We start from the raw sequence: 7,230 nt of genomic DNA, 5'->3' as shown, positions 1-7,230 counted from the left end.
AAAACCTTAAAAAACAAAACAAAAACAAACAAACAAACAAAAAACCTTTCTTTTCTTGGTGTGAAAGTTGTATTCTTCGGAATCAAATAGTTGAGTTTCATTCCTGGCTTCAGCTGTAATCTTGGGCCGGTTACTTGACCTCTCTGTCTCAGTTTCCTTATGTGCAAACTGGGAATAATGGCAGAGACTATCTCATAAGATTGTTGTCAAGGTTAATGATATAATTTATATAATTCACTTAGAATAGTGCCTAATTCTTAAATACTCAATAAATGTTAGTTATTATTTTTTGTATTAGTATTGTTTTAGAGATCTATTTGGGATTTGGTGTGCTTCATTAATCTGAAGATTCATGATTTTTATTAATCCTGGAAAATATTCAGTCATTATCTTTTCAAAAGTTGTCTTTCCTCAAGTGTTTTTTCTCTTCTAAGATTCTGGTTTGACATCCACGTACCTTGTACCATGTACCTTATGTCCTTTATGTGAGTTAGTGTCCTTATCTATAAAATGAGGCTACAAACTGTTAAAAACAAAATTCAACTGAGTAAATTTAAAGGTCAAGTTGTCTTTATTCAATGATCCGTAAATCAGGCAGCATCCAAACAAATAAAAAGGAGCTCCAAGGAGTAGAACAAAACAGAAAGCTTTTATAGACGGAAGGGAGAAGACAGTGGATTGTTTTAGGTAAAGTGAACTTCCTTTAGGGGACAAAAGGGTCTACAGGGTGGATTAACTCACTAGTTCTGACCAGGAAATTCCAGACTGACTGGTTAAGGTTACATTCCTGGGAGAGGCTGATTGGGTCAGGTATTAAATCTTGGTTTGCTGACATGAAGCTTAGCAGAGTGACTCCATTTGGGATTTGCCTGTCCTTCTAAAAATTAACCCCTTTTGATCAGACTGTCAGCTTAACTGAGAGACATCAAAATTTAAGTCATTAGCATCACTCTCAGCTGTCACTCTGTGAAGTTCTCACAGTCTTTGTTGATCCTATGTATGGTATTCACAGGTTGTGATGTTTTATCTAAATTGCTGTGATATTCACAGGCCATGTCTTCTGGTTCACAACTTTTTTGGTCATTCTCTTTGTTCCTTTTCTGATGTTCCTGTCTTAGGGAGATCATTTGCTTGGTGGTTAGTGGCTGCAAATATATATTTAAAGATCTTAAGACAATACAATGCACGAGGGAGATTTCTATGATTATTATAACCAGGATAATTCCCGATGTCTCGAGTATACCTAAAAGCCATGGTACCCAAGACCCAAAGCAATCAAAATCAAATAAGTCAAAGAAAGACCCCATTAAAGGAGATACTCTTTAAGCCAAGTGATTTTCTCAGTGATCTTATGTAACTGAGTTTCAACTTCCCCCAAAGTATTAATCCAGTTATGGCAGATGATGTTGGCCATAGCACAGATATCTCCTGCTCAACTAAAAGATAATCAAGGGATATCCTATTATCAAGAACAATTTTGGCCAGAGAGTCAAAGGGTTTTTGTTGGACAACTACAGTTTTAGCAGCAGATTCTGTAATATTTCAAGAGTTAAAGAGAAATTCTTTTTTTTTTCTTTTATTTATTTATTCATGATAGACAGAGAGAGAGAGGCAGAAACACAGGCAGAGGCAAAAGCAGGCTCCATGCCAGGAGCCTGACGTGGGACTGGATCCTGGGGCTCCAGGATCGTGCCCTGGCCAAAGGCAGGCGCCAAACCGCTGAGCCACCCAGGGATCCCCTAAAGAGAAATTCTTGATCATAATCTTATATGTACTCACTACTGACCAGGGAAGTAGGGTCCTGATAAAGGAAACCAATCCTGAATCATGAATGCCTCCTAATAATTCCCATTGGAATTTGTGAGTCAGGCCTAGAAAGGTGACAGTCATGGAAGCCAGTAAAATGTTAAGGCCCTGTAGTCCACATAGGCAGTTCTATTCTGGTTGCCCTGTGTCCCTTTTTTAAAAATTAAATTTATTATTATTATTTTTTTGTCCAGAACCTGGATACAAGTTTCCCTAGGTTTAGGGTTCTTAACCAGAGACAGGGAAATGGGTGAGGCAGTTGGAAAGATTGCCCCATTAGTAATGGCCTGGGAGATACAGATGATGGCATTACCTTTCAAGGCCAGTGCCAGAGTAAAGGAAAGAAAGGGAAGAAGAAAGTGTTTCATGTTTAGTTAAAATATGAAGTCTTGATCCAGTGTCTTGGGTGGAAACAGTCTACACCAATGTTAGCTACTTTTCTTCCTAGTCGATTTGATTTAAAGGTCTCCAGTGTCTGCACACAACAAAATGTCAGGGAGAGGCTTCTTTAGCTGTGAGATGTGTGCCCAAGTCCCCAAAGTTTGGCTACCATCTAGGTAGTGAGGAGGACCTAAGGTATTCTCTTGCAAAGAAATTCAAGGGAAGTCTTTGTTCTTAGTGATTTCAAATTAGAAGGGCGGGGAAAAATTGTAAATGTTAGTTTGGAGAGTTGTAGCCAAATATTTGAAGAAGCTAGAAGAATTTAGGATCCAGGGCACCTGATGGCACAATCAGTTAAACATCTGACTCTTGATCTCAGCTCAGGTCTTGATCTCAGGGTTGTGAGTTTGAGGCCCACAAAGGGCTGCACACAGAGCATGGAGCCTACCTGTGAAAAAAAATAAATCCAGGATCCAATCCAATTTGAAGGTATAAAATAAAACCTCAAAGATAATTAACAGAATTAGAATCTAATATCTACAAAGGTGCAAACAAAATTTTTTTCTCTACAATTATCTCCATTTCTTTTTTCCAAAGATAATCATAGCAAAGTTAGGTTGTTTGCATTGGACTTAGTCTGATCATTTACATAAGTGCAGCAAGAATAGTGATTGACCATATAAGCACTTTTTTTTTTCTATACATAAATAGAATGAGGAAAATAACTTTTTTTTTCTAGAGATAAGTAAAATATTCAATTTGATTCTTCTAAGGGTAGGGGGAAGGAGTTGAAAGTAGGTCTTCATTTTGCAGTCACCATCTGTACAAATTCTTCATAGTTGACTCGTCCATCTCCAACAGTATCTGCTTCTTTGATCATTTCATCTACTTCTTCATCTGTTAGTTTTACTCCTGAGTTTGTCATGACGTGATGTAGTTCTACTGCACTGATGTAACCATTGCCATCCTTGTCAAAGACTCAAAATGTTTCATGAATCTTGTCTTTATTGTTTGTATCTTTCATGTCTTTTAGCCATCATAGTCGAAAATTCTGGGAAGTCAGTGGTGCCATTACCATCAACATCCAACTTGTTGGTCATATCCTATAATTTTGCTTCTTTTGGGTTCTGACCCAGTGACTTCATGAGAGTTCCAAGTTCTTTGTTGTGATGGTGCCGTCGCCATCTTTGTCTAATAGGGAGAAAATTTCCTTGAAGTCAGCAATCTGTCCTTCCTTCAGCTGATCAGTTACAGTGTGAGTGAAGGGAGGAAGAACAGAGAGGGAGCGAGGTGGTTGCACCAGCACGGGGGTTATAATGGCAGGAGTGTCTCCACTGCTGTTGCTAAGGCGCAATGTGTGCTTAGCACTGTGCTACCATCTGACTGTGAGTAACAGTGCCATTACCCATGAATCTCCCAGGACCATGGCCCCATATAAGCACTTCTTAAGCTTACTTTGTTGGAATCTTGTAAGCAAGGTACCAAGTCTATTTTTATTAAGGGGCCTTATTGGCTCTGTAAAGTCAACTTTAGTTCCTTAAAACTGTCTAATCATATCTGAGTCTATGCCCTTCTATCTCAAATATGACATTCCAATCAAAGCTTTGGTAATATAACTAATGTTTCCAAGTTTAGATTCTTACTGAATTTGTGTAAATAACAAGTTTACTGCAAAAAAAAAATGCTCAAGAGTTTCTAAATTCTGAAGGGGGCAAGTATAGAGAAAAAATAAATGTTTCATCTTTGTTTACAATAGCACACTTTACTAAATTGCTGTGAGTCATGGATAACTTAAAGTTTCCTCAAATCTGGAAAAGCAACACATTAACCAGAGCTGTTTCAAACAAGAAGTCATAAAAATTACAATCATATTCCTCAGTTCACTCAATCCCATCTTATTTATTCTTGTTCTGCTTGAGTCCAGTTTTTTTCTATTTGTTCTGGAAATTCTTACCTCGTTCAGTTTTATGATCATAAAGTTATCAGAACCTTGGGTTTGCCAGTCTTTTCCACGAATGTTCTTGAAGATGAAGCACTTCTACTTTCGCAAAGCATCAGAGTAAAACAGTAATTTTCTGCAACTAACAAAAGACTTCAAAATTCCCATTATAAAGATCTGATGAGAGTTCATTATAATGGAGCTGATAAGGAAGCTTGGTTATTTTTGTGACACGTAATATTTTATAATATTAACTGGAATTATGATTGACAACATTCTATCAGGACGTATCAGATTGCCAGGAGTTTCACACAATTTTTGGAACATTTATACCTTAGACCTATATAAATACAACATAAAGAATGCTTAGTATTACTTCCCATTTGACAATGTTCCCCCTATAATTTAACATGGCAAATATATCTAAGTACTTTAACATCTTCCTTTTTGTAAGAAGAGAGAGGAAGTCTTTTTAGATGTTCCATGTATCCTCTTAAAAAATCCCAAAGTTAGTGTGAAGTCAAAAAGACTTCATTTAGACTTTGATGTTGGGGAGTTTGTCAAAAATCTCAAAAAAGGTCAAATAGGATCATAGTCACTGTGAAACAATATTTAGTTATCCATTTAACCATGCTGACAATTAACGACTCCATTGGCAAATACAGAAAGTCAAACAGTTGTGCAGTTTCTTATTAAGAGCAGACCAATAATCTAAGAAAGTTTGTCCTTTTAGCAGATGAAAGAATGTTAAGATTTAGTTTTACATAGTATACCATTTATAATAAAGCTTTTTTTAAAAGATTTTATTTATTTATTCATGAGAGACACACACAGAGAGAGGCAGAAACATAGGCAGAGGGAGAAGCAGGCTCCCTGGGGGGAGCCCAATGTGGGACTTGATCCTAGGACCATGGGGTCATGCTCTGAGCTGAAGGCAGACGCTCAACCACTGAACCACCGAGGTGCTCCTATAGCTTTTTTTTTTTTTTTTTTTTAAGATTTATTTATTGGGATCCCTGGGTGGCAGCGGTTTAGCGCCTGCCTTTGGCCCAGGGCGCGATCCTGGAGACCCGGGATCGAATCCCACGTTGGGCTCCCGGTGCATGGAGCCTGCTTCTCCCTCTGCCTGTGTCTCTGCCTCTCTCTCTCTCTCTCTCTCTATCTGTGTGTGTGACTATCATAAATAAAAAAAAAAAAAAAAAAAAAGAAAAAGAAAAATTAAAAAAAAATTTATTTATTGATTTGAGAGAGAGAAAGAGTAAGCAGGGGGAGGCACAGAGGGAGAAAAAGAATCCTGAAGCACTCTCCACTGAGCACAGAGCCTGATGCTGTGGTTCAATCCCAGGACCCTGAGATCATGACCTCAGCTAAAATTGAGTTGGCTGCCCCATCAACTCAGCACCCAGGTGCTCCGATTATAGCTTATTTTTTAAACACTTGTAATAAATTCATGCAGTCTTACCCAGCTTGGCATATATAAAATTCCTATCTCAAAATTCTTTCTTCCATGAACTTTCTATGGTTTGTCCTATGTTTTCCTCTTTGCCATTCTGAAATAACCAGCCTCTCTTAGAACAAAATTACTTTCTTTTCCCTCAATAAAAATATTTTTTCATTCCGTGTACTTTCTTTCTTTTTTTTTCTTTTTTAAGATTTTATTTATCCATTTGAGAGAGAGAGAGAATGAAAAAGGGAGGGGGAAGGCAGAGAGAGAAGCAGACTGCCCGCTGAGCAGGGAACCTGACATGGGGCTCAATCCCAGGACCCTGAGATTATGACCCAAGCTGAAGGCAGCTGTCTAACCAAATGAACCACCCAGGCACCCTCCTCATACTTTCTTTTACTGAAAAAGTGCACCGTACTTTCCTTGCATACAGATATGTTTCCTTTACTTCTACTAGTTTTAGTTATGTATATTAAAATTCTTAACCCTTAGAAACCTTATTCCTAGTGGGAAAAAAAAGAAGTAAACAATTGGGGCACCTGGATAGCTCAGTCAGTTGAGCATCTTGTCCCTCTCTCTCTGCTGCTCCCCTGCTCATGCTCTCTCTCAAATAAATAAATAAATAAAATATTAAAAAAAAAAAGAAGTAAACAATCATGGACTGTCTTTTACATTAACATTGTGTGGGTTTGCAAATTTATAAATACCTTATATAATCTCTAGGAATATATGGTTTCTCATAATAAATTTTTCAGCAGGGCATAGAGCATGTTTATTCATAGGCACAAATACCTTTAGTTCTACTGTAAAAGGAAGCAAAAAGTGGATAAACTTATGTTCAGTAATTAATGTTTCAGTATCTTATTTGGAAATAGATACATACAATGATCTGGATATTCAATGAATTTAACTTAATTCATCATTTAACTTAGCAATAATTTAAGGTTTCAAATTACCAAAAAGATTTGGGAAAGTATCTTGAAAGTTCACTTAAAAATCTTTATCCTAATAAAAACTTAATGAGACATTAAACAAAACCATTTATCATCCTCAGCTATTTTTCTTATTGACAAATTTTGTGTGAGATAACATGAACTCATTTTGACCTTTAATAAGCATATGTAGAGGGACGCCTAAGTGGCTCAGTGGTTAAGCATCTGCCTTTGGCTCAGGGTGTGATCCTGGAGTCCTGGGATCAAGTTCTACGTCAGGCTCCATATGAGGAGCCTGCTTCTCCCTCTGCCTATGTCTTTGCCTCTCTCCGTGTCTCTCATGAATAAATAAAATCTTAAAAAAACCCACAAGCATATGTAGAATAAAAATTGTATATTTGTATTTTTTAATGTTGATAATCTGAACACATGTCTATTTTAATTAAGTCAATAAACTTTAAATTAGCTTTAATATCATATATTTTCCTAGATTATGTGAACTCAAAATTCATTTGGGTTAGTTTCTATTCTATTTCTGAGAATTTAATTTGTATAAACAATTGTCTTTAAGCCACTTCAATAGAGCTCTTATAATAATTAAATTTGGCAATACCATCCAGAGGTAGAAAATTACTTTACATCTACAGTGTATGTATGTGTGTATACACACACACACACACACACACACACACACACACACACATATGGAGGGGGGGAAGTGAGAGAGA

General features: G+C 36.9%; 1 pseudogene; it reads right to left on the bottom strand.

The window, feature by feature from the left end:
- Positions 1-1,984: 1,984 nt before the first annotated feature.
- LOC140603077 (calmodulin-like) lies at positions 1,985-3,332 on the bottom strand (annotated as a pseudogene).
- Between the last annotated feature and the right edge of the window lie 3,898 nt (positions 3,333-7,230).

This window comes from Canis lupus, chromosome 13 (genome assembly GCF_048164855.1).
Source record: "Canis lupus baileyi chromosome 13, mCanLup2.hap1, whole genome shotgun sequence".
Classification (NCBI taxonomy): domain Eukaryota; kingdom Metazoa; phylum Chordata; class Mammalia; order Carnivora; family Canidae; genus Canis; species Canis lupus.
Note: the sequence above shows the minus strand (reverse complement) of the source record. Positions and strands in the feature narration are given on the sequence as shown.